At 47.2% G+C, this 26,886-nt stretch overlaps 10 non-coding genes across 10 annotated transcripts; all 10 read left to right on the forward strand.

Moving 5' to 3' along the window:
• Positions 1 to 960: 960 nt before the first annotated feature.
• On the forward strand, positions 961 to 1,033 carry TRNAR-UCU (transfer RNA arginine (anticodon UCU)). Its single transcript has one exon. It is a non-coding gene; the product is annotated as a tRNA-Arg (tRNA).
• Positions 1,034 to 7,043: 6,010 nt separating this feature from the next.
• TRNAR-CCU (transfer RNA arginine (anticodon CCU)) lies at positions 7,044 to 7,116 on the forward strand. The gene has a single exon. It is a non-coding gene; the product is annotated as a tRNA-Arg (tRNA).
• A 1,569-nt stretch (positions 7,117 to 8,685) lies between these two features.
• On the forward strand, positions 8,686 to 8,758 carry TRNAR-CCU (transfer RNA arginine (anticodon CCU)). Its single transcript has one exon. It is a non-coding gene; the product is annotated as a tRNA-Arg (tRNA).
• A 2,500-nt stretch (positions 8,759 to 11,258) lies between these two features.
• TRNAR-CCU (transfer RNA arginine (anticodon CCU)) lies at positions 11,259 to 11,331 on the forward strand. The gene has a single exon. It is a non-coding gene; the product is annotated as a tRNA-Arg (tRNA).
• Positions 11,332 to 12,900: 1,569 nt separating this feature from the next.
• TRNAR-CCU (transfer RNA arginine (anticodon CCU)) lies at positions 12,901 to 12,973 on the forward strand. The gene has a single exon. It is a non-coding gene; the product is annotated as a tRNA-Arg (tRNA).
• A 2,970-nt stretch (positions 12,974 to 15,943) lies between these two features.
• On the forward strand, positions 15,944 to 16,016 carry TRNAR-UCU (transfer RNA arginine (anticodon UCU)). The gene has a single exon. It is a non-coding gene; the product is annotated as a tRNA-Arg (tRNA).
• A 3,909-nt stretch (positions 16,017 to 19,925) lies between these two features.
• On the forward strand, positions 19,926 to 19,998 carry TRNAR-CCU (transfer RNA arginine (anticodon CCU)). The gene has a single exon. It is a non-coding gene; the product is annotated as a tRNA-Arg (tRNA).
• Positions 19,999 to 20,628: 630 nt separating this feature from the next.
• Positions 20,629 to 20,701, forward strand: TRNAR-CCU (transfer RNA arginine (anticodon CCU)). Its single transcript has one exon. It is a non-coding gene; the product is annotated as a tRNA-Arg (tRNA).
• Positions 20,702 to 21,807: 1,106 nt separating this feature from the next.
• Positions 21,808 to 21,880, forward strand: TRNAR-CCU (transfer RNA arginine (anticodon CCU)). Its single transcript has one exon. It is a non-coding gene; the product is annotated as a tRNA-Arg (tRNA).
• Positions 21,881 to 23,447: 1,567 nt separating this feature from the next.
• Positions 23,448 to 23,520, forward strand: TRNAR-CCU (transfer RNA arginine (anticodon CCU)). Its single transcript has one exon. It is a non-coding gene; the product is annotated as a tRNA-Arg (tRNA).
• The last annotated feature ends 3,366 nt before the right edge of the window (positions 23,521 to 26,886 follow it).

Genomic DNA, 26,886 nt, shown 5'->3' on the forward strand with positions numbered 1-26,886 from the left:
CCCCATGGCATTACTCGCACATCGGCTTCGTGGCCTAACGAATAAAGCATCGGTATTCTAAACAGGGGATTGCGGGTGCGAGTGCCGCGGAGGGTGGGTTATCCTTTTTTATTAACAAAGGGTTTCTCCCAAAGTTTTCTTGCTTGAACCAAAGCATATGCATTTCCTTTTCCCCTATATTGCTTTCGATGATTGGTTCTACTGTAACCTAGAGTAAACGCGCTAATGAAAAGAACGCTAGTGCATCGCTCGCACATCGCCCTCATGGCCTAACGAATAAGGCATCGGTCTTCTAAACGGGGGATTGCGGGTTAGAGTCCCGCCGAGGGTGGGTTATCTTTTTTTATTAACAAAGGGTTTTGCTACAGTTTTCTTGCTTGAACCAAAGCATGTGCATTTCCCTTTCTCCTATATTCCTTTCGATGGTGTGTTCTATTGTAACCTAAAGTAAAAGCGCTAATGAAAGGAACACCAGTGCATCGCTCGCCCATTGCCCTCGCGGCCTAACGGATAAGGCGTCGTTCTCCTAAACCGGAGATGGCGGGTTCGAGTCCCACCGAGGGTGGGTTACTCTTTTTCATTAACAAAGGGTTTGTGCTAAAGTTTTCTTGCTTGAAGAAAGGCATATGCATTTCCTTTCCCCCTATATTCCTTTCGATGATGAATTCTACTGCAACCTAGAGTAAAAGCACTAATTAAAGGAACGCCTGTGCACCGCTGGCAGATCACCCTCGTGGCCTAACTGATAAGGCATCGGTTTTCCAAACCGGGATTGCGGATTCGTGTCCCGCCGAGGGTGGGTTATCCTTTTTCAATACCAAGGGTTTCTGCAACAGCTTTCTTGATTGAAGCAGTGCATATGCGTTTCCTTTTCCCCTATATTCCTTTCGATGGTGTGTTCTACAGTAACCTAGAATAAAAGTGCTAATGAAAGGAACGCCAGTGCATTGCTCGCACATCGCCCTCGTGGCCTAACGGATAAGGCATCGGTCTTCTAAACCGGGGATTGCGGGTTCGAGTCCCGCCGAGGGTGGGTTATTCTTTTTCAATACCAAGGGTTTCTGCAACAGTTTTCTTGCTTGAAGCAGAGCATAAGCGTTTCCTTATCTCCTATATTAATTGCGATGGTGTGTTCTACTGTCCCCTAAAGTAAAAGCGCTAATGAAAGGAACGTTAGTGCATCAATCGCACGTTGCTCTCGTGGCCTAACGGCTAAGGCATCCGTCTTCTTAACCGGGGATTGCGGGTCCGAGTCCCGCCGAGTGTGGGTTATCCTTTTTCATTACCAAGGGTTTTTGCTACAGTTTTCTTGCTTGAAGCAAAGCATATGCGTTTCCTTTTCCCCTATATTCCTTTCGATGGTGTGTTCTACAGTAACCTAGAGTAAAAGTGCTAATGAAAGGAACGCCAGTGCATCGCTCGCACATCGCCCTCGTGGCCTAACGGATACGGCATCGGTATTCTAAACCGGGGATTGCGGGTGCGAGTGCCGCCGAGGGTGGGTTATCCGTTTTCATTACCACGGGTTTGTGCTACAGTTTTCTTGCTTGAAGCAAATCATATGCGTTTCCTTTTCCCCTATATTCCTTTGGATGATGTGTTCTACTGTAACCTAGAGTAAACGCGCTAATGAAAGGAACGCCAGTGCATCGCTCGCACATCGCCCTCGTGGCCTAAAGGATATGGCATTGGTCTCCTAAACCGGGGACAGCGGGTTCGAGTCCCGCCGAGGTTGGGATATCCTTTTTCATTACCAAACGGTTTGTCCTACAGTTTTCTTGCTTGAAGCAAATCATATGCGTTTCCTTTCCCCTTACATTCCTTTGGATGGTGTGTTCTACTGTAACCTAGAGTAAACGCGCTAATGAAAAGAACTCTAGTGCATCGCTCGCACATCGCCCTCTTGGCCGAACGAATAAGGCATCGGTCGTCTAAACGGGGGATAGCGGGTTCGAGTCCCGCCGAAGGTGCGTTATCCTTTTTCATTAACAAAGGGTTTTGCTACAGCTTTCTTGCTTGAACCAAAGCCTGTGCATTTCCCTTTCTCCTATATTCCTTTCGATGGTGTGTTCTATTGTAACCTAAAGTAAAAGCGCTATTGAAAGGAACGCCTGTGCATCGCTCGCAAACCGCCCTCGTGGCCTAACGGATAAGGCATCGGTCTTCTAAACCGGGATTGCGGATTCGAGTCCCGCCGAGGGTGGGTTATCCTTTTTCAATACCAAGGGTTTGTGCTACAGTTTTCTTGCTTGAAGCAAATCATATGCGTTTCCTTTTCCCTTATATTCCTTTGGATGATGTGTTCTACTGTAACCTAGAGTAAACGCGCTAATGAAAAGAACGCTAGTGCATCGCTCGCACATCGCCCTCTTGGCCTAACGAATAAGGCATCGGTCTTCTAAACCGGGATTGCGGATTCGAGTCCCGCCGAGGGTGGGTTATCCTTTTTCAATACCAGGGGTTTGTGCTACAGTTTTCTTGCTTGAAGCAAATCATATGCGTTTCCTTTTCCCCTATATTCTTTTGGATGATGTGTTCTACTGTAACCTAGAGTAAACGCGCTAATGAAAAGAACGCTAGTGCATCGCTCGCACATCGCTTTCTTGGCCTAACGAATAAGGCATTGGTCTTCTAAACGGGGGATTGCGGGTTCGAGTCCTGCCGAGGGTTGGTTATCCTTTTTCATTAACAAAGGGCTTTGCTAGTTTTCTCGCTTGAACCAAAGCAAGTGCATTTCCTTTTTTCCTATATTCCTTTCGATGGTGTGTTCTACTGCAACCTAGAGTAAAAGCGCTAATGAAAGGAACGCCAGTGCATCGCTCGCACATTGCCCTCGTGGCCTAACGGATAAGGCATCGGTCTTCTTAACCGGGAATTGCGGGTGCGAGTGCCGCCGAGGGTGGGTTACTCTTTTTCAATAACAAAGGGTTTGTGCTAAAGTTTTCTTGCTTAAAGAAAGGCATATGCATTTCCTTTCCCCCTATATTCCTTTGGATGATGTGTTCTACTGTAACCTAGAGTAAACGCGCTAATGAAAAGAACGCTAGTGCATCGCTCGCACATCGCCCTTTTGGCCTAACGAATAAGGCATTGGTCTCCTAAACCGGGGATTGCGGGTTCGAGTCCCACCGAGGGTAGGTAATTTTTTTGATTCACCGAAAAGGTTTCTGCTACAGTTTTCTTGCTTAAAGCAAAGCTCATGCGCTTCTTTTCCCCTATATTCCTTTCGATGTTGTGTTCTACTGTAACCTAGAGTAAACGCGGTAATGAAAGGAACGCCAGAGCATCGCTCGCACATCGGCTACGTGGCCTAACCGATAAGGCATCGGCTCCTAAACAGGGGATTGCGGGTTCGAGTCCCGCGGAGGGTGGGTTAATCTTTTTCATTAACAAAGGGTTTCTGCTACAGTTTCCTTGCTTGAACCAAAGCATGTGCATTTCCCTTTCTCATATATTAATTTCGATGGTGTGTTTTACTGTAACCTAGAGTAAACGCGCTAATGAAAGAAACGCCAGTGCATCGCTCGCACATTGCCCTCGTGGCCTAACGGATAAGGCATCGGTCTTCTTAACGGGGGATTGCGGGTTCGAGTCCCGCTGAGTGTGGGTTATCCTTTTTTATTACCAAGGGTTTTTGCTACAGTTTTTTTGCTTGAAGCAAATCATATGCGTTTCCTTTTCCCCTAGATTCCTTTCGATGGTGTGTTCTACAGTAACCTAGACTAAAAGTGCTGATGAAAGGAACGCCAGTGCATCGCTCGCTCATCGCCCTCGTGGCCTAACGGATAAGGCATCGGTCTTCTAAACCGGGAATTGCGGGTTCGAGTCCTGCCGAGGGTGGGTTATCCTTTTTCAATACCAAGGGTTTCTGCAACAGTTTTCTTGCTTGAAGCAGAGCATATGCGTTTCCTTTGTCCTATATTCCTTTCGATGGTGTGTTCTACAGTAACCTAGAGTAAAAGTGCTAATTAAAGGAACGCCAGTGCATCGCTCGCACATCGCCCTCGTGGGCTAACGAATAAGGCATCGGTCTTCCAAACGGGGGATTGCGGGTTTGAGTCCTGCCAAGGGTGGGTTATTCTTTTCCATTAACAAAGGGTTTCTGCTACAGTTTTCTTGTTTGAAGCAAAGCATATGTGCTCCTTTTCTCCTATATTCCTTTCGATGGTGTGTTTTACTATAACCTAGAGTAAACGCGCTAATGGAAAGAACGCTAGTGCAACGCTCGCACATCGCCCTCGTGGCCTAACGAATAAGGCATCGGTCTTCTAAACGAGGGATTGCGTGTTCGAGTCTCGCCGAGGGTGGGTTATCCTTTTTCATTAACAAAGGGTTTCTGCTACAGTTTTCTTGCTTGAACCAAAGCATGAGCATTTCCCTTTCTCCTATAATAATTTCGATGGTGTGTTCTACTGTCCACTAAAGTAAATGTGCTAATGAAAGGAACGTTGGTGCATCAATCGCACGTTGCTCTCGTGGCCTAACGGATAAGGCATCGGTCTTCTTAACCGGGGATTGCAGGTTCGAGTCCCGCCGATTGTGGGTTATCCTTTTTCATTACCAAGGGTTTTTGCTACAGTTTTTTTTGCTTGAAACAAAGCATATGCGTTTCCTTTTCCCCTATATTCCTTTCGATGGTGTGTTCTACAATAACCTAGAGTAAAAGTGCTAATGAGAGGAACGCCAGTGCATCGCTCGCACATCGCCCTCGTGGCCTAACGGATCAGGCATCGGTCTCCTAAACCGGGGACTGCGGGTTCAAGTCCCGCCGAGGTTGGGATATCCTTTTTCATTATCAAAGGGTTTTTGCTAGAGTTTTCTTGCTTGAAGCAAATCATATGCGTTTCCTTTTCCCTTATATTCCTTTGGATGATGTGTTCTACTGTAACCTAGAGTAAACGCGCTAATGAAAAGAACGCTAGTGCATCGCTCGCACATCGCCCTCTTGGCCTAACGAATAAGGCATTGGTCTTCTAAACGGGGGATTGCGGGTTCGGGTCCCGCCGAGGGTTGGTTATTCTTTTTCATTAACAAAGGGTTTTGCTAGTTTTCTCGCTTGAACCGAAGCAAGTGCATTTCCCTTTCTCCTATATTCCTTTCGATGGTGTGTTCTACTGTAACCTAAAGTAAAAGCGCTAATGAAAGGAACGCCAGTGCATCGCTCGCACATTGCCGTCGTGGCCTAACGGATAAGGCATCGGTCTTCTAAACCGGGGTTTGCGGGTGCGAGTGCCGCCGAAAGTGGATTATCCTTTTTCATTACCAAGGGTTTGTGCTTCAGTTTTCTTGCTTGAAGCAAATCAAATGCGTTTCCTTTTCCCCTATATTCATTTCGATGATGTGTTCTACTGTAACCTAGAGTAAACGCGCTAATGAAAAGAACGCTAGTGCATCGCTCGCACATCGCCCTCTTGGCCTAACGAATTAGGCATCAGTCTTCTAAACGGGGGATTGCGGGTTCGAGTCCCGCCGAGGGTTGGTTATCCTGTTTCATTAACAAAGGGTTTTGCTAGTTTTCTCGCTTGAACCAAAGCAAGTGCATCTCCCTTTTTCCTATATTCCTTTCGATGGTGTGTTCTTCTGCAACCTAGAGTAAAAGCGATAATGAAAGGAACGCCAGTGCATTGCTCGCGCATCTCCCTCGTGGCCTAACGGATAAGGCATCGGTCTCCTAAACCGGGGATGGCGGGGTCGAGTCCCGCCGAAGGTGGGATATTCTTTTTCATTAACAGAGGGTTTCTGCTGCAGTTTTCCTGCTTGCAGGAAAGCAAATGCGTTTTCTTTTGCCCTATATTCCTTTCGATGGTGTGTTCTACTGCAACCTAGAGTAAAAGCGCTAATGAAAGGAACGCTAGTGCATTGCTCGCACATCGCCCTCGTGGCCTAACGAATAAGCCATCGGTCTTCTAAACGGGGGATTGCGGGTTCGAGTCCCACCGAGGGTGGGTTATCCTTTTTCATCAACAAAGGGTTTCTGCTACAGTTTTCTTGCTTGAACCAAGGCATGTGCATTTCCCTTTCTCCTATATTAATTTCGATGGTGTGTTCTACTGTCCCCTAAAGTAAAAGCGCTAATGAATGGAACGCCAGAGCATCGCTCGCACATCGCCCTCGTGGCCTAACGGATAAGGCATCGGTCTTCTAACCCGGGATTGCGGGTTCGAGTCCCGCTGAGGTTGGGATATCCTTTTTCGTTATCAGAGGGTTTGTGCTACAGTTTTCTTGCTTGAAGCGAATCATATGCGTTTCCTTTTCCCTTATATTCCTTTGGATGATGTGTTCTACTGTAACCTAGAGTAAACGCGCTAATGAAAAGAACGCTAGTGCATCGCTCGCACATCGCCCTCTTGGCCTAACGAATAAGGCATCGTTCTTCTAGGACGGGGATTGCGGGTTCGAGTCCCACTGAGGGTGGGTTACTCTTTTTCATTAACAAAGGGTTTGTGCTACAGTTTTCTTGCTTGAAGCAAAGCATGTGCGTTTCCTTTTCCCCTATATTTCTTTGGAAGATGTGTTCTACTGCAACCTAGAGTAAAAGCGCTAATGAAAGGAACGCCTGTGCATCGCTCCCACATCGCCCTCGTGGCCTAACGGATAAGGCATCGGTCTTCTAAACGGGGGATATCGGGTTCGAGTCCCGCCGAGGGTTGGTTATCCTTTTTCATTAACAAAGGGTTTTGCTAGTTTTCTCGCTTGAACCAAAGCAAGTGCATTTCCCTTTTTCCTATATTCCTTTCGATGGTGTGTTCTTCTGCAACCTAGAGTAAAAGCGATAATGAAAGGAACGCCAGTGCAATGCTTGCGCATCGCCCTCGTGCCCTAACGGATAAGGCATCGGTCTCCTAAACCGGGGATGGCGGGGTCGAGTCCCGCCGAGGGTGGGATATTCTTTTTCATTAACAGAGGGATTCTGCTGCAGTTTTCCTGCTTGCAGGAAAGCAAATGCGTTTTCTTTTGCCCTATATTCCTTTCGATGGTGTGTTCTACTGCAACCTAGAGTAAAAGCGCTAATGAAAGGAACGCCAGTGCATCGCCCGCACATCGCCCTCGTGGCCTAACGGATAAGGCATCGGTCTCCTAAACCGGGGATTGCGGGTTCGAGTCCCGCCGAGGGTAGGTTATTTTTTGTCATTCACCGAAAAGGTTTCTGCTACAGTTTTCTTGCTTGAAGCAAAGCTTATGCGCTTCTTTTCCTCTATATTCCTTTCGATGTTGTGTTCTACTGTAACCTAGAGTAAACGCGCTAAAGAAAGGAACGCCAGTGCATCACTCGCACATCGGCTACGTGGCCTAACGGATAAGGCATCGGCCCCCTAAACAGGAGTTGCGGGTTCGAGTCCCGCGTAGGGTGGGTTATCCTTTTTCATCAACAAAGGGTTTCTCCCACAGTTTTCTTGCTTGAACCAAAGCATATGCATTTCCTTTTCCCCTATATTCCTTTCGATGATGTGTTCTACTGTAACCTAGAGTAAACGCGCTAATGAAAAGAACGCTAGTGCATCGCTCGCACATCGCCCTCATGGCCTAACGAATAAGCCATCGGTCTTCTAAACGGGGGATTGCGGGTTCGAGTCCCGCCGAGGGTGGGTTATCCTTTTTCATCAACAAAGGGTTTCTGCTACAGTTTTCTTGCTTGAACCAAGGCATGTGCATTTCCCTTTCTCCTATATTCATTTCGATGGTGTGTTCTACTGTCCCCTAAAGTAAAAGCGCTAAAGAATGGAACACCAGAGCATCGCTCACACATTGCCCTCGTGGCCTAACGGATAAGGCATCGGTCTTCTAACCCGGGATTGCGGGTTTGAGTCCCGCCGAGGTTGGGATATCCTTTTTCATTATCAGAGGGTTTGTGCTAAAGTTTTCTTGCTTGAAGCGAATCATATGCGTTTCCTTTTCCCTTATATTCCTTTGGATGATGTGTTCTACTGTAACCTAGAGTAAACGCGCTAATTAAAAGAACGCCTGTGCATCGCTCGCACATCGCCCTCGTGGCCTAACGGATAAGGCATCGGTCTCCTAAACCGGGGATATCGGGTTCGAGTCCCACCGAGGGTAGGTTATTTTTTTTTCATTCACCGAAAAGGTTTCTGCTACAGTTTTCTTGCTTGAAGCAAAGCTTATGCGCTTCTTTTCCCCTATATTCCTTTCGATGTTGTGTTCTACTGTAACCTATAGTGAACGTGCTAATAAAAGGAACCCCATGGAATCACTCGCACATCGGCTTCGTGGCCTAACGAATAAAGCATCGGTATTCTAACCAGGGAATTGCGGGTCGGAGTGCCGCGGAGGGTGGGTTATCCTATTTCATTAACAAAGGGTTTTGCTAGTTTTCTCGCTTGAACAAAAGCAAGTGCATTTCCCTTTCTCCTATATTCCTTTCGATGGTTTGTTCTACTGTAACCTAAAGTAAAAGCGCTAATGAAAGGAACCCCAGTGCATCGCTCGCACATTGCCCTCGTGGCCTAACGGATAAGGCATCGGTCTCCTAAACCTGGGCTGGCGGGGTCGAGTCCCGCCGAGGGTGGGATATTCTTTTTCATTAACAGAGGGATTCTGCTGCAGTTTTCCTGTTTGCAGGAAAGCAAATGCGTTTTTTTTGCCCTATATTCCTTTCGATGGTGTGTTCTACTGCAACCTAGAGTAAAAGCGCTAATGAAAGGAACGCCAGTGCATCGCACGCACATCGGCCTCGTGGCCTAACGGATAAGGCATCGGTCTCCTAAACCGGGGATTGCGGGTTCGAGTCCCGCCGAGGGTAGGTTATTTTTTTTCATTCACCGAAAAGGTTTCTGCTACAGTTTTCTTGCTTGATGCAAAGCTTATGCGCTTCTTTTCCCCTATATTCCTTTCGATGTTGTGTTCTACTGTAACCTAGAGTGAACGTGCTAATAAAAGGAACCCCATGGCATCACTCGCACATCGGCTTCGTGGCCTAACGAATAAAGCATCGGTATTCTAACCAGGGGATTGCGGGTCCGAGTGCCGCGGAGGGTGGGTTATCCTATTTCATTAACAAAGGGTTTTGCTAGTTTTCTCGCTTGAACAAAAGCAAGTGCAATTCCCTTTCTCCTATATTCCTTTCGATGGTGTGTTCTACTGTAACTTAAAGTAAAAGCGCTAATGAAAGGAACCCCAGTGCATCGCTCGCACATTGCCCTCGTGGCCTAACGGATAAGGCATCGATCTTCTAAACCGCGGATTGCGGGTGCGAGCGCCGCCGAGGGTGGGTTATCCTTTTTCATTACCAAGGGTTTGTGCTACAGTTTTCTTGCTTGAAGCAAATCATATGCGCTTCTTTACCTCTATATTCCTTTCGATGTTGTCTTCTACTGTAACCTAGAGTAAACGCGCTAAAGAAAGGAACGCCAGTGCATCACTCGCACATCGGCTACGTGGCCTAACGGATAAGGCATCGGCCCCCTAAACAGGAGTTGAGGGTTCGAGCGCCGCCGAGGGTGGGTTATCCTTTTTCATTACCAAGGGTTTGTGCTACAGTTTTCTTGCTTGAAGCAAATCATATGCGCTTCTTTTCCTCTATATTCCTTTCGATGTTGTGTTCTACTGTAACCTAAAGTAAAAGCGCTAATGAAAGGAACGCCAGTGCATCGCTCGCACATTGCCGTCGTGGCCTAACGGATAAGGCATCGATCTTCTAAACCGGGGTTTGCGGGTGCGAGTGCCGCCGAAAGTGGATTATCCTTTTTCATTACCAAGGGTTTGTGCTTCAGTTTTCTTGCTTGAACCAAAGCAAGTGCATCTCCCTTTTTCCTATATTCCTTTCGATGGTGTGTTCTTCTGCAACCTAGAGTAAAAGCGATAATGAAAGGAACGCCAGTGCATTGCTCGCGCATCTCCCTCGTGGCCTAACGGATAAGGCATCGGTCTCCTAAACCGGGGATGGCGGGGTCGAGTCCAGCCGAAGGTGGGATATTCTTTTTCATTAACAGAGGGTTTCTGCTGCAGTTTTCCTGCTTGCAGGAAAGCAAATGCGTTTTCTTTTGCCCTATATTCCTTTCGATGGTGTGTTCTACTGCAACCTAGAGTAAAAGCGCTAATGAAAGGAACGCTAGTGCATTGCTCGCACATCGCCCTCGTGGCCTAACGAATAAGCCATCGGTCTTCTAAACGGGGGATTGCGGGTTCGAGTCCCACCGAGGGTGGTTTATCCTTTTTCATCAACAAAGGGTTTCTGCTACAGTTTTCTTGCTTGAACCAAGGCATGTGCATTTCCCTTTCTCCTATATTAATTTCGATGGTGTGTTCTACTGTCCCCTAAAGTAAAAGCGCTAATGAATGGAACGCCAGAGCATCGCTCGCACATCGCCCTCGTGGCCTAACGGATAAGGCATCGGTCTTCTAACCCGGGATTGCGGGTTCGAGTCCCGCCGAGGTTGGGATATCCTTTTTCGTTATCAGAGGGTTTGTGCTACAGTTTTCTTGCTTGAAGCGAATCATATGCGTTTCCTTTTCCCTTATATTCCTTTGGATGATGTGTTCTACTGTAACCTAGAGTAAACGCGCTAATGAAAAGAACGCTAGTGCATCGCTCGCACATCGCCCTCTTGGCCTAACGAATAAGGCATCGTTCTTCTAGGACGGGGATTGCGGGTTCGAGTCCCACTGAGGGTGGGTTACTCTTTTTCATTAACAAAGGGTTTGTGCTACAGTTTTCTTGCTTGAAGCAAAGCATGTGCGTTTCCTTTTCCCCTATATTTCTTTGGAAGATGTGTTCTACTGCAACCTAGAGTAAAAGCGCTAATGAAAGGAACGCCTGTGCATCGCTCCCACATCGCCCTCGTGGCCTAACGGATAAGGCATCGGTCTTCTAAACGGGGGATATCGGGTTCGAGTCCCGCCGAGGGTTGGTTATCCTTTTTCATTAACAAAGGGTTTTGCTAGTTTTCTCGCTTGAACCAAAGCAAGTGCATTTCCCTTTTTCCTATATTCCTTTCGATGGTGTGTTCTTCTGCAACCTAGAGTAAAAGCGATAATGAAAGGAACGCCAGTGCAATGCTTGCGCATCGCCCTCGTGCCCTAACGGATAAGGCATCGGTCTCCTAAACCGGGAATGGCGGGGTCGAGTCCCGCCGAGGGTGGGATATTCTTTTTCATTAACAGAGGGATTCTGCTGCAGTTTTCCTGCTTGCAGGAAAGCAAATGCGTTTTCTTTTGCCCTATATTCCTTTCGATGGTGTGTTCTACTGCAACCTAGAGTAAAAGCGCTAATGAAAGGAACGCCAGTGCATCGCCCGCACATCGCCCTCGTGGCCTAACGGATAAGGCATCGGTCTCCTAAACCGGGGATTGCGGGTTCGAGTCCCGCCGAGGGTAGGTTATTTTTTGTCATTCACCGAAAAGGTTTCTGCTACAGTTTTCTTGCTTGAAGCAAAGCTTATGCGCTTCTTTTCCTCTATATTCCTTTCGATGTTGTGTTCTACTGTAACCTAGAGTAAACGCGCTAAAGAAAGGAACGCCAGTGCATCACTCGCACATCGGCTACGTGGCCTAACGGATAAGGCATCGGCCCCCTAAACAGGAGTTGCGGGTTCGAGTCCCGCGTAGGGTGGGTTATCCTTTTTCATCAACAAAGGGTTTCTCCCACAGTTTTCTTGCTTGAACCAAAGCATATGCATTTCCTTTTCCCCTATATTCCTTTCGATGATGTGTTCTACTGTAACCTAGAGTAAACGCGCTAATGAAAAGAACGCTAGTGCATCGCTCGCACATCGCCCTCATGGCCTAACGAATAAGCCATCGTTCTTCTAAACGGGGGATTGCGGGTTCGAGTCCCGCCGAGGGTGGGTTATCCTTTTTCATCAACAAAGGGTTTCTGCTACAGTTTTCTTGCTTGAACCAAGGCATGTGCATTTCCCTTTCTCCTATATTCATTTCGATGGTGTGTTCTACTGTCCCCTAAAGTAAAAGCGCTAAAGAATGGAACGCCAGAGCATCGCTCACACATTGCCCTCGTGGCCTAACGGATAAGGCATCGGTCTTCTAACCCGGGATTGCGGGTTTGAGTCCCGCCGAGGTTGGGATATCCTTTTTCATTATCAGAGGGTTTGTGCTAAAGTTTTCTTGCTTGAAGCGAATCATATGCGTTTCCTTTTCCCTTATATTCCTTTGGATGATGTGTTCTACTGTAACCTAGAGTAAACGCGCTAATTAAAAGAACGCCTGTGCATCGCTCGCACATCGCCCTCGTGGCCTAACGGATAAGGCATCGGTCTCCTAAACCGGGGATATCGGGTTCGAGTCCCACCGAGGGTAGGTTATTTTTTTTCATTCACCGAAAAGGTTTCTGCTACAGTTTTCTTGCTTGAAGCAAAGCTTATGCGCTTCTTTTCCCCTATATTCCTTTCGATGTTGTGTTCTACTGTAACCTATAGTGAACGTGCTAATAAAAGGAACCCCATGGCATCACTCGCACATCGGCTTCGTGGCCTAACGAATAAAGCATCGGTATTCTAACCAGGGAATTGCGGGTCGGAGTGCCGCGGAGGGTGGGTTATCCTATTTCATTAACAAAGGGTTTTGCTAGTTTTCTCGCTTGAACAAAAGCAAGTGCATTTCCCTTTCTCCTATATTCCTTTCGATGGTTTGTTCTACTGTAACCTAAAGTAAAAGCGCTAATGAAAGGAACCCCAGTGCATCGCTCGCACATTGTCCTCGTGGCCTAACGGATAAGGCATCGGTCTCCTAAACCTGGGCTGGCGGGGTCGAGTCCCGCCGAGGGTGGGATATTCTTTTTCATTAACAGAGGGATTCTGCTGCAGTTTTCCTGTTTGCAGGAAAGCAAATGCGTTTTTTTTTGCCCTATATTCCTTTCGATGGTGTTTTCTACTGCAACCTAGAGTAAAAGCGCTAATGAAAGGAACGCCAGTGCATCGCACGCACATCGGCCTCGTGGCCTAACGGATAAGGCATCGGTCTCCTAAACCGGGGATTGCGGGTTCGAGTCCCGCCGAGGGTAGGTTATTTTTTTTCATTCACCGAAAAGGTTTCTGCTACAGTTTTCTTGCTTGAAGCAAAGCTTATGCGCTTCTTTTCCCCTATATTCCTTTCGATGTTGTGTTCTACTGTAACCTAGAGTGAACGTGCTAATAAAAGGAACCCCATGGCATCACTCGCACATCGGCTTCGTGGCCTAACGAATAAAGCATCGGTATTCTAACCAGGGGATTGCGGGTCCGAGTGCCGCGGAGGGTGGGTTATCCTATTTCATTAACAAAGGGTTTTGCTAGTTTTCTCGCTTGAACAAAAGCAAGTGCAATTCCCTTTCTCCTATATTCCTTTCGATGGTGTGTTCTACTGTAACTTAAAGTAAAAGCGCTAATGAAAGGAACCCCAGTGCATCGCTCGCACATTGCCCTCGTGGCCTAACGGATAAGGCATCGATCTTCTAAACCGCGGATTGCGGGTGCGAGCGCCGCCGAGGGTGGGTTATCCTTTTTCATTACCAAGGGTTTGTGCTACAGTTTTCTTGCTTGAAGCAAATCATATGCGCTTCTTTTCCTCTATATTCCTTTCGATGTTGTCTTCTACTGTAACCTAGAGTAAACGCGCTAAAGAAAGGAACGCCAGTGCATCACTCGCACATCGGCTACGTGGCCTAACGGATAAGGCATCGGCCCCCTAAACAGGAGTTGCGGGTTCGAGCGCCGCCGAGGGTGGGTTATCCTTTTTCATTACCAAGGGTTTGTGCTACAGTTTTCTTGCTTGAAGCAAATCATATGCGCTTCTTTTCCTCTATATTCCTTTCGATGTTGTGTTCTACTGTAACCTAAAGTAAAAGCGCTAATGAAAGGAACGCCAGTGCATCGCTCGCACATTGCCCTCGTGGCCTAACGGATAAGGCATCGGTCTTCTAAACCGGGGCTTGCGGGTGCGAGTGCCACCGAGGGTGGGTTACTCTTTTTCATTAACAAAGGGTTTGTGCTAAAGTTTTCTTGCTTGAAGCAGAGCACATGCGTTTCCTTTTCCCATATATATCTTTCGATGGTGTGTTCTACAGTAACCTAGAGTAAACGCGCTAATGAAAAGAACGCTAGTGCTACGCTCGCACATCGCCCTCGTGGCCTAACGAATAAGGCATCGGTCTTCTAAACGGGGATCGCGGGTTTGAGTCCCACCAAGGGTAGGTTATTCTTTTTCATTAACAAAGGGTTTCTGCTACAGTTTCCTTGCTTGAACCAAAGCATGTGCATTTCCCTTTCTCATATATTAATTTCGATGGCGTGTTCTACTGTAACCTAAAGTAAAAGCGCTAATGAAAGAAACGCCAGTGCATCGCTCGCACATTGCCCTCGTGGCCTAACGGATAAGGCATCGGTCTTCTGAACCGGGGCTTGCGGGTGCGAGTGCCACCGAGGGTGGGTTACTCTTTTTCATTAACAAAGGGTTTGTGCTAAAGTTTTCTTGCTTGAAGCAGAGCATATGCGTTTCCTTTTCCCCTATATTCCTTTCGATGGTGTGTTCTACAGTAACCTTGACTAAAAGTGCTGATGAAAGGAACGCCAGTGCATCGTTCGCACATCGCCCTCGTGGCCTAACGGATAGGGCATCGGTCTTCAAAACTGGGGATGGCGGGTTCGAGTCCCGCCGAGGGTGGGTTATCCTTTTTCAATACCAAGGGTTTCTGCAACAGTTTTCTTGCTTGAAGCAGAGCATATGCGCTTCCTTTTCTCCTATATTCCTTTCGATGATGTGTTCTACAGTAACCTAGAGTAAACGTGCTAATGAAAGGAACGCCAGTGCATCGCTCGCACATCGCCCTCGTGGCCTAACGAATAAGGCATCGGTCTTCCAAACGGGGGATTGCGGGTTCGAGTCCTGCCAAGGGTGGGTTATACTTTTTCATTAACAAAGGGTTTCTGCTAAAGTTTTCTTGTTTGAAGCAAAGCATATGCGCTCCTTTTCTCCTATATTCCTTTCGATGGTGTGTTTTACTGTAACCTAGAGTAAACGCGCTAATGAAAAGAACGCTAGTGCCACGCTCGCACATCGCCCTCGTGGCCTAACGAATAAGGCATTGGTCTTCTTAAACGGGGGATTGCGGGTTCGAGTCCCGCCGAGAGTGGGTTATCCTTTTTCATTACCAAAGGGTTTCTGCTACAGTTTTTTTGCTCGAACCAAAGCATGTGCATTTCCCTTTCTCCTATATTAATTTCGATGGTGTGTTCTACTGTCCCTTAAAGTAAAAGCGCTAATGAAAGGAACGTTAGTGCATCAATCGCACGTTGCTCTCGTGGCCTAACGGATAAGGCATCGGTCTTCTTAACGGGGGATTGCGGGTTCGAGTCCCGCTGAGTGTGGGTTATCCTTTTTTATTACCAAGGGTTTTTGCTACAGTTTTTTTGCTTGAAGCAAATCATATGCGTTTCCTTTTCCCCTAGATTCCTTTCGATGGTGTGTTCTACAGTAACCTAGACTAAAAGTGCTGATGAAAGGAACGCCAGTGCATCGCTCGCACATCGCCCTCGTGGCCTAACGGATAAGGCATCGGTCTTCTAAACCGGGAATTGCGGGTTCGAGTCCTGCCGAGGGTGGGTTATCCTTTTTCAATACCAAGCGTTTCTGCAACAGTTTTCTTGCTTGAAGCAGAGCTTATGCGTTTCCTTTTCTCCTATATTCCTTTCGATGATGTGTTCTACAGTAACCTAGACTAAAAGCGCTAATGAAAGGAACGTTAGTGCATCAATCGCACGTTGCTCTCGTGGCCTAACGGATAAGGCATCGGTCTTCTTAACCGGGGATTGCGGGTTCGAGTCCTGCCGAGGGTGGGTTATCCTTTTTCAATACCAAGCGTTTTTGCAACAGTTTTCTTGCTTGAAGCAGAGCATATGCGTTTCCTTTTCTCCTATATTCCTTTCGATGATGTGTTCTACAGTAACCTAGACTAAAAGTGCTGATGAAAGGAACGCCAGCGCACCGCTCGCACATCGCCCTCGTGGCCTAACGGATAAGGCATCGGTCTTCTAAACCGGGGATGGCGGGTTCGAGTCCCGCCGAGGGTGGGTTATCCTTTTTCAATACCAAGGGTTTCTGCAACAGTTTTCTTGCTTGAAGCAGAGCATATGCGTTTCCTTTGTCCTATATTCCTTTCGATGGTGTGTTCTACAGTAACCTAGAGTAAAAGTGCTAATGAAAGGAACGCCAGTGCATCGCTCGCACATCGCCCTCGTGGGCTAACGAATAAGGCATCGGTCTTCCAAACGGGGGATTGCGGGTTTGAGTCCTGCCAAGGGTGGGTTATTCTTTTCCATTAACAAAGGGTTTCTGCTACAGTTTTCTTGTTTGAAGCAAAGCATATGTGCTCCTTTTCTCCTATATTCCTTTCGATGGTGTGTTTTACTATAACCTAGAGTAAACGCGCTATTGGAAAGAACGCTAGTGCAACGCTCGCACATCGCCCTCGTGGCCTAACGAATAAGGCATCGGTCTTCTAAACGAGGGATTGCGTGTTCGAGTCTCGCCGAGGGTGGGTTATCCTTTTTCATTAACAAAGGGTTTCTGCTACAGTTTTCTTGCTTGAACCAAAGCATGAGCATTTCCCTTTCTCCTATAATAATTTCGATGGTGTGTTCTACTGTCCACTAAAGTAAATGTGCTAATGAAAGGAACGTTGGTGCATCAATCGCACGTTGCTCTCGTGGCCTAACGGATAAGGCATCGGTCTTCTTAACCGGGGATTGCGGGTTCGAGTCCCGCCGATTGTGGGTTATCCTTTTTCATTACCAAGGGTTTTTGCTACAGTTTTTTTTGCTTGAAACAAAGCATATGCGTTTCCTTTTCCCCTATATTCCTTTCGATGGTGTGTTCTACAATAACCTAGAGTAAAAGTGCTAATGAGAGGAACGCCAGTGCATCGCTCGCACATCGCCCTCGTGGCCTAACGGATCAGGCATCGGTCTCCTAAACCGGGGACTGCGGGTTCAAGTCCCGCCGAGGTTGGGATATCCTTTTTCATTATCAAAGGGTTTTTGCTAGAGTTTTCTTGCTTGAAGCAAATCATATGCGTTTCCTTTTCCCTTATATTCCTTTGGATGATGTGTTCTACTGTAACCTAGAGTAAACGCGCTAATGAAAAGAACGCTAGTGCATCGCTCGCACATCGCCCTCTTGGCCTAACGAATTAGGCATCAGTCTTCTAAACGGGGGATAGCGGGTTCGAGTCCCGCCGAGGGTTGGTTATCCTGTTTCATTAACAAAGGGTTTTGCTAGTTTTCTCGCTTGAACCAAAGCAAGTGCATCTCCCTTTTTCCTATATTCCTTTCGATGGTGTGTTCTTCTGCAACCTAGAGTAAAAGCGATAATGAAAGGAACGCCAGTGCATTGCTCGCGCATCTCCCTCGTGGCCTAACGGATAAGGCATCGGTCTCCTAAACCGGGGATGGCCGGGTCGAGTCCCGCCGAGGGTGGGATATTCTTTTTCATTAACAGAGGGTTTCTGCTGCAGTTTTCCTGCTTGCAGGAAAGCAAATGCGTTTTCTTTTGCCCTATATTCCTTTCGATGGTGTGTTCTACTGCAACCTAGAGTAAAAGCGCTAATGAAAGGAACGCTAGTGCATTGCTCGCACATCGCCCTCGTGGCCTAACGAATAAGCCATCGGTCTTCTAAACGGGGGATTGCGGGTTCGAGTCCCACCGAGGGTGGGTTATCCTTTTTCATCAACAAAGGGTTTCTGCTACAGTTTTCTTGCTTGAACCAAGGCATGTGCATTTCCCTTTCTCCTATATTAATTTCGATGGTGTGTTCTACTGTCCCCTAAAGTAAAAGCGCTAATGAATGGAACGCCAGAGCATCGCTCGCACATCGCCCTCGTGGCCTAACGGATAAGGCATCGGTCTTCTAACCCGGGATTGCGGGTTCGAGTCCCGCCGAGGTTGGGATATCCTTTTTCGTTATCAGAGGGTTTGTGCTACAGTTTTCTTGCTTGAAGCGAATCATATGCGTTTCCTTTTCCCTTATATTCCTTTGGATGATGTGTTCTACTGTAACCTAGAGTAAACGCGCTAATGAAAAGAACGCTAGTGCATCGCTCGCACATCGCCCTCTTGGCCTAACGAATAAGGCATCGTTCTTCTAGGACGGGGATTGCGGGTTCGAGTCCCACTGAGGGTGGGTTACTCTTTTTCATTAACAAAGGGTTTTTGCTACAGTTTTCTTGCTTGAAGCAAAGCATGTGCGTTTCCTTTTCCCCTATATTTCTTTGGAAGATGTGTTCTACTGCAACCTAGAGTAAAAGCGCTAATGAAAGGAACGCCTGTGCATCGCTCCCACATCGCCCTCGTGGCCTAACGGATAAGGCATCGGTCTTCTAAACGGGGGATATCGGGTTCGAGTCCCGCCGAGGGTTGGTTATCCTTTTTCATTAACAAAGGGTTTTGCTAGTTTTCTCGCTTGAACCAAAGCAAGTGCATTTCCCTTTTTCCTATATTCCTTTCGATGGTGTGTTCTTCTGCAACCTAGAGTAAAAGCGATAATGAAAGGAACGCCAGTGCAATGCTTGCGCATCGCCCTCGTGCCCTAACGGATAAGGCATCGGTCTCCTAAACCGGGGATGGCGGGGTCGAGTCCCGCCGAGGGTGGGATATTCTTTTTCATTAACAGAGGGATTCTGCTGCAGTTTTCCTGCTTGCAGGAAAGCAAATGCGTTTTCTTTTGCCCTATATTCCTTTCGATGGTGTGTTCTACTGCAACCTAGAGTAAAAGCGCTAATGAAAGGAACGCCAGTGCATCGCCCGCACATCGCCCTCGTGGCCTAACGGATAAGGCATCGGTCTCCTAAACAGGAGTTGCGGGTTCGAGTGCCGCGTAGGGTGGGTTATCCTTTTTCATCAACAAAGGGTTTCTCCCACAGTTTTCTTGCTTGAACCAAAGCATATGCATTTCCTTTTCCCCTATATTCCTTTCGATGATGTGTTCTACTGTAACCTAGAGTAAACGCGCTAATGAAAAGAACGCTAGTGCATCGCTCGCACATCGCCCTCATGGCCTAACGAATAAGCCATCGGTCTTCTAAACGGGGGATTGCGGGTTCGAGTCCCGCCGAGGGTGGGTTATCCTTTTTCATCAACAAAGGGTTTCTGCTACAGTTTTCTTGCTTGAACCAAGGCATGTGCATTTCCCTTTCTCCTATATTAATTTCGATGGTGTGTTCTACTGTAACCTAGAGTAAACGCGCTAATTAAAAGAACGCCTGTGCATCGCTCGCACATCGCCCTCGTGGCCTAACGGATAAGGCATCGGTCTCCTAAACCGGGGATATCGGGTTCGAGTCCCACCGAGGGTAGGTTATTTTTTTTTCATTCACCGAAAAGGTTTCTGCTACAGTTTTCTTGCTTGAAGCAAAGATTATGCGCTTCTTTTCCCCTATATTCCTTTCGATGTTGTGTTCTACTGTAACCTATAGTGAACGTGCTAATAAAAGGAACCCCATGGCATCACTCGCACATCGGCTTCGTGGCCTAACGAATAAAGCATCGGTATTCTAACCAGGGAATTGCGGGTCGGAGTGCCGCGGAGGGTGGGTTATCCTATTTCATTAACAAAGGGTTTTGCTAGTTTTCTCGCTTGAACAAAAGCAAGTGCATTTCCCTTTCTCCTATATTCCTTTCGATGGTTTGTTCTACTGTAACCTAAAGTAAAAGCGCTAATGAAAGGAACCCCAGTGCATCGCTCGCACATTGCCCTCGTGGCCTAACGGATAAGGCATCGGTCTCCTAAACCTGGGCTGGCGGGGTCGAGTCCCGCCGAGGGTGGGATATTCTTTTTCATTAACAGAGGGATTCTGCTGCAGTTTTCCTGTTTGCAGGAAAGCAAATGCGTTTTTTTTGCCCTATATTCCTTTCGATGGTGTGTTCTACTGCAACCTAGAGTAAAAGCGCTAATGAAAGGAACGCCAGTGCATCGCCCGCACATCGCCCTCGTGGCCTAACGGATAAGGCATCGGTCTCCTAAACCGGGGATTGCGGGTTCGAGTCCCGCCGAGGGTAGGTTATTTTTTTTCATTCACCGAAAAGGTTTCTGCTACAGTTTTCTTGCTTGAAGCAAAGCTTATGCGCTTCTTTTCCCCTATATTCCTTTCGATGTTGTGTTCTACTGTAACCTATAGTGAACGTGCTAATAAAAGGAACCCCATGGCATCACTCGCACATCGGCTTCGTGGCCTAACGAATAAAGCATCGGTATTCTAACCAGGGAATTGCGGGTCGGAGTGCCGCGGAGGGTGGGTTATCCTATTTCATTAACAAAGGGTTTTGCTAGTTTTCTCGCTTGAACAAAAGCAAGTGCATTTCCCTTTCTCCTATATTTCTTTCGATGGTTTGTTCTACTGTAACCTAAAGTAAAAGCGCTAATGAAAGGGACCCCAGTGCATCGCTCGCACATTGCCCTCGTGGCCTAACGGATAAGGCATCGGTCTCCTAAACCTGGGCTGGCGGGGTCGAGTCCCGCCGAGGGTGGGATATTCTTTTTCATTAACAGAGGGATTCTGCTGCAGTTTTCCTGTTTGCAGGAAAGCAAATGCGTTTTTTTTTGCCCTATATTCCTTTCGATGGTGTGTTCTACTGCAACCTAGAGTAAAAGCGCTAATGAAAGGAACGCCAGTGCATCGCCCGCACATCGCCCTCGTGGCCTAACGGATAAGGCATCGGTCTCCTAAACCGGGGATTGCGGGTTCGAGTCCCGCCGAGGGTAGGTTATTTTTTTTCATTCACATTCATTCAACGAAAAGGTTTCTGCTACAGTTTTCTTGCTTGAAGCAAAGCTTATGCGCTTCTTTTCCCCTATATTCCTTTCGATGTTGTGTTCTACTGTAACCTAGAGTGAACGTGCTAATAAAAGGAACCCCATGGCATCACTCGCACATCGGCTTCGTGGCCTAACGAATAAAGCATCGGTATTCTAACCAGGGGATTGCGGGTCCGAGTGCCGCGGAGGGTGGGTTATCCTATTTCATTAACAAAGGGTTTTGCTAGTTTTCTCGCTTGAACAAAAGCAAGTGCATTTCCCTTTCTCCTATATTCCTTTCGATGGTGTGTTCTACTGTAACTTAAAGTAAAAGCGCTAATGAAAGGAACCCCAGTGCATCGCTCGCACATTGCCCTCGTGGCCTAACGGATAAGGCATCGATCTTCTAAACCGCGGATTGCGGGTGCGAGCGCCGCCGAGGGTGGGTTATCCTTTTTCATTACCAAGGGTTTGTGCTACAGTTTTCTTGCTTGAAGCAAATCATATGCGTTTCCTTTTCCCCTATATTCCTTCGGATGATGTGTTTTACTGTAACCTAGAGTAAACGCGCAAATGAAAAGAACGCTAGTGCATCGCTCGCACATCGCCATCTTGGCCTAACGAATAAGGCATCGGTCTTCTAAACGGGGGATTGCGGGTTCGAGTCCCGCCGAGGGTTGGTTATCCTTTTTCATTAACAAAGGGGTTTGCTAGTTTTCTCGCTTGAACCAAAGCAAGTGCATTTCCCTTTTTCCTATATTCCTTTCGATGGTGTGTTCTTCTGCAACCTAGAGTAAAAGCGATAATGAAAGGAACGCCAGTGCATTGCTCGCGCATCGCCCTCGTGGCCTAACGGATAAGGCATCGGTCTCCTAAACCGGGGATGGCGGGGTCGAGTCCCGCCGAGGGTGGGATATTCTTTTTCATTAACAGAGGGTTTCTGCTGCAGTTTTCCTGCTTGCAGGAAAGCAAATGCGTTTTCTTTTGCCCTATATTCCTTTCGATGGTGTGTTCTACTGCAACCTAGAGTAAAAGCGCTAATGAAAGGAACGCCAGTGCATCGCCCGCACATCGCCCTCGTGGCCTAACGGATAAGGCATCGGTCTCCTAAACCGGGGATTGCGGGTTCGAGTCCCGCCGAGGGTAGGTTATTTCTTTTTCATTCCCCGAAAAGGTTTTTGCTACAGTTTTCTTGCTTGAAGCAAAGCTTATGCGCTTCTTTTCCCCTATAATCCTTTCGATGGTGTGTTCTACTGTCCCCTAAAGTAAAAGCGCTAATGAATGGAATGCCAGAGCATCGCTCGCACATTGCTCTCGTGGCCTAACGGATAAGGCATCGGTCTTCTAACCCGGGATTGCGGGTTCGAGTCCCGCGGAGGTTGGGATATCCTTTTTCATTATCAGAGGGTTTGTGCTACAGTTTTCTTGCTTGAAGCACATCATATGCGTTTCCTTTCCCCCTATATTCCTTTGGATGATGTGTTCTACTGTAACCCAGAGTAAACGCGCTAATGAAAAGAACGCTAGTGCATCGCTCGCACATCGCCCTTTTGGCCTAACGAATAAGGCATTGGTCTCGTAAACCGGGGATTGCGGGTTCGAGTCCCGCCGAGGGTAGGTTATTTTTTTTCATTCACCGAAAAAGTTTCTGCTACAGTTTTCTTCCTTGAAGCAAAGCTTATGCGCTTCTTTTCCCCTATATTCCTTTCGATGTTGTGTTCTACTGTCCCCTAGAGTAAACGCGCTAATGAAAGGAACCCCAGGGCATCACTCGCACATCGGCTTCGTGGCCTAACGAATAAAGCATCGGTATTCTGAACAGGGGATTGCGGGTTCGAGTGCCGCGGAGGGTGGGTTATCCTATTTCATTAACAAAGGGTTTTAATAGTTTTCTCGCTTGAACAAAAGCAAGTGCATTTCCCTTTCTCCTATATTCCTTTCGATGGTGTGTTCTACTGTAACCTAAAGTAAAAGCGCTAATGAAAGGAACCCCAGTGCATCGCTCGCACATTGCCCACGTGGCCTAATGGATAAGGCATCGGTCTTCTAAACCGCGGATTGCGGGTGCGAGTGCCGCCGAGGGTGGGTTATCCTTTTTCATTACCAAGGGTTTGTGCTACAGTTTTCTTGCTTGAAGCAAATCATATGCGTTTCCTTTTCCCCTATATTCCTTCGGATGATGCGTTCTACTGTAACCTAGAGTAAACGCGCAAATGAAAAGAACGCTAGTGCATCGCTCGCAAATCGCCATCTTGGCCTAACGAATAAGGCATCGGTCTTCTAAACGGGGGATTGCGGGTTCGAGTCCCGCCGAGGGTTGGTTATCCTTTTTCATTAACAAAGGGTTTTGCTAGTTTTCTCGCTTGAACCAAAGCAAGTGCATTTCCCTTTTTCCTATATTCCTTTCGATGGTGTGTTCTTCTGCAACCTAGAGTAAAAGCGATAATGAAAGGAACGCCAGTGCATTGCTCGCGCATCGCCCTCGTGCCCTAACGGATAAGGCATCGGTCTCATAAACCGGGGATGGCGGGGTCGAGTCCCGCCGAGGGTGGGATACTCTTTATCATTAACAGAGGGTTTCTGCTGCAGTTTTCCTGCTTGCAGGAAAGCAAATGCGTTTTCTTTTGCCCTATATTCCTTTCGATGGTGTGTTCTACTGCAACCTAGAGTAAAAGCGCTAATGAAAGGAACGCCAGTGCATCGCCCGCACATCGCCCTCGTGGCCTAACGGATAAGGCATCGGTCTCCTAAACCGGGGATTGCGGGTTCGAGTCCCGCCGAGGGTAGGTTATTTTTTGTCATTCACCGAAAAGGTTTCTGCTACAGTTTTCTTGCTTGAAGCAAAGCTTATGCGCTTCTTTTCCTCTATATTCCTTTCGATGTTGTGTTCTACTGTAACCTAGAGTAAACGCGCTAAAGAAAGGAACGCCAGTGCATCACTCGCACATCGGCTACGTGGCCTAACGGATAAGGCATCGGCCCCCTAAACAGGAGTTGCGGGTTCGAGTCCCGCGTAGGGTGGGTTATCCTTTTTCATCAACAAAGGGTTTCTCCCACAGTTTTCTTGCTTGAACCAAAGCATATGCATTTCCTTTTCCCCTATATTCCTTTTGATGATGTGTTCTACTGTAACCTAGAGTAAACGCGCTAATGAAAAGAACGCTAGTGCATCGCTCGCACATCGCCCTCATGGCCTAACGAATAAGCCATCGGTCTTCTAAACGGGGGATTGCGGGTTCGAGTCCCGCCGAGGGTGGGTTATCCTTTTTCATCAACAAAGGGTTTCTGCTACAGTTTTCTTGCTTGAACCAAGGCATGTGCATTTCCCTTTCTCCTATATTAATTTCGATGGTGCTTTCTACTGTCCCCTAAAGTAAAAGCGCTAATGAATGGAACGCCAGAGCATCGTTCGCACATCGCCCTTCGTGGCCTAACGGATAAGGCATCGGTCTTCTAACCCGGGATTGCGGGTTCGAGTCCCGCCGAGGTTGGGATATCCTTTTTCGTTATCAGAGGGTTTGTGCTACAGTTTTCTTGCTTGAAGCGAATCATATGCGTTTCCTTTTCCCTTATATTCCTTTGGATGATGTGTTCTACTGTAACCTAGAGTAAACGCGCTAATTAAAAGAACGCCTGTGCATCGCTCGCACATCGCCCTCGTGGCCTAACGGATAAGGCATCGGTCTCCTAAACCGGGGATATCGGGTTCGAGTCCCACCGAGGGTAGGTTATTTTTTTTTCATTCACCGAAAAGGTTTCTGCTACAGTTTTCTTGCTTGAAGCAAAGATTATGCGCTTCTTTTCCCCTATATTCCTTTCGATGTTGTGTTCTACTGTAACCTATGTAGTGTTCCTACTTAAAATAACGGAACAGCATTAAAGCTTCAGTATGGAACTGGCGTCCATCTTAATCTGCTTTATTTTTTCACTTCATCCCCCTCTTCTTTCCTGCCCCGGCCCTCGCGCTTCTTCATCTTCTGTCCAAAGGCTCATACCGCTTCACCCTTCCCGCTTTCTTTTAATTACCCCTCCTGGGGTAATACTTGAAGACATTCCCAATTGAAGCACATTCAACAGATCCACGTTCACCAGTGTACCAGACAGTCTTCAAAATTCCGTTCTGGGTGGCTGTCTTGGTCACAGAGTAAGGCCCATAAAATTTGGCACTGGAATCTCTTATTCCTTTTCTCACTAGTACGAGGTCGGTGACTTGAATGTCTGGCATGTCTGCTCGATGCCTCTTGTCGAAATTCTTTTTCATTCGTTTTCGGTACCTCTCCTCCTGTGATTTTTGTTGCCTCTCCTCGACAATCTTGAGGTTTTCCAAGAGTCCCAACTCACGGTCTGCCTGCAGAATAGGGGTCTCTCCTGTAGAAGCGTACTGTGGACTGCACCCCAAGCCACTTGTGTAGGATCGGTTATGATGTTTTACGGCTGCTTCTAAAGAACATTTCCATCCCCCAGGAAAACTATCGTACATCTTGATGTATTGTTTCACGTCCCGTATGGCACGTTCTGCAAGCCCATTCGCCGCAGGATGGTATGGCGCACAGAACTTGATCGATACATTGTGATCTCGAGCCCATCTTACTAGCTTTTCACTCTTGAACGCGGGGCCGTTATCGCATACGATTGTCCGCGTAGTTCTAAACATGTCCCTTTCGAGAAGGGTTATGACGCTATTTGCATCTTCTTTTCCTGCTCGTGCCGCGACCATCCTGGTGCATTCATCTATGGCCAGCAGAAAAGCTTGCGTTTTTCTGACTCCTTCCCGTTTCTTGTTAAGTTCGGCGAAATCCAGGTGAACTACTTCAAAAGGCACGTTCGAGTGGCAAGGTAGTATCATGGTGTCCGTAGGCTGTTTATACTTGACTTTGTGTACTTGACACACATGGCATGAACGAACGTACTGACTAACGTCTTTCTTCATGTGAGGCCACGTAAACCTCTTGACCAACTTGTTGTAGGTACGCCAAAAGCCGTCGTGTCCTCCAGATTCTGGGCTATCGTGGTACAAGTAAAGCACTTTGGAAACAAGAGTTGGTGGGACTTGATACCGACCTTCCGTAAAAACCAGTTGTTCTGAGCCTTCCCACAGCTTCACTTCATTGATTTCTTCAGATTTTTCTGTGTTGTTTTGTACCATCAATCTTGATAGAGCATCTGCATCGGTTAAAAGCGGTCCTGGTCGGTGCGAGATGGTAAAGTCAAATTGCTGCAAGTAATTCACCCATCTGGCGATACGCCCTTTAGTTTGGGTCATATTCAAGAGATGAGTGAGTGCCTGGTGATCGGTGAACAAAGTGAACTTCGTACCTTCCAGGTACGTGCGGAAGTAGTCAACGGCCTTCAGAACCGCCAGTGCTTCTTTTTCCGTAGTAGTGTAGTTTGTTTCAGACGGCTTGAAAGTGTAACTGTAGTAACCGACTACGTGTCGCTTTTCTCGGCCAGATGCTTCAATACATTTTTGATACAACACTGCACCAGTCCCATAATGTGAGGCGTCAGTGTTCAATTCAAAGGGTAAAGTGAAATCTGGTATACGCAGAACGGGGTCAGAAGAAATTCTGTGCACCAAGTCACGGTAGACTCTCTCACATTCGTCACTCCATTCAAAGGGAACTTCTTTCTGCGTTAAGCGCGTGAGGCATCTAGTTTTGACAGCAAAGTCCTTTATGAAAGATCGGAAATGTCCTGCCAATCCCAAAAACACACGCAGTGAATGGACGTCATATGGTTTCTTCAACTGGGAGATCTTCTCGACGGACTCTTGTTTTGTGCTTTTGGTGTTCCCATCGAAGACTCTTCCAAGAAACACCACTTTTCGTTGAAAGAATACACTCTTCTTAAAATTAACCTTGAGATGTGCCAAGCTCAAGGCGTTTAACACCTGAGACAGATGGTCCTGATGCTCAGCCTCTGTTTTGGAGAAGACTATAATGTCGTCTATGTACACATTACAAAAAACACCAAGGAATGGCTTTAGGACGTCGTTCATGATCTTCTGGAACCACGCTGGCGAGTTTTTCCAACCGAAAGGGAGCCGGTTGTATTCGTAGAGATCGAATGGCGTGATAAAAGCGGTGTACATTTTTGTTTCTTCGGTTAGTGGGATCTGCCAGAAACCTTTGCATAAATCGATGCGGGAAAAA

Source organism: Rhipicephalus microplus, chromosome 2 (assembly GCF_043290135.1).
Source record: "Rhipicephalus microplus isolate Deutch F79 chromosome 2, USDA_Rmic, whole genome shotgun sequence".
NCBI classification, from domain to species: Eukaryota; Metazoa; Arthropoda; class Arachnida; order Ixodida; family Ixodidae; genus Rhipicephalus; species Rhipicephalus microplus.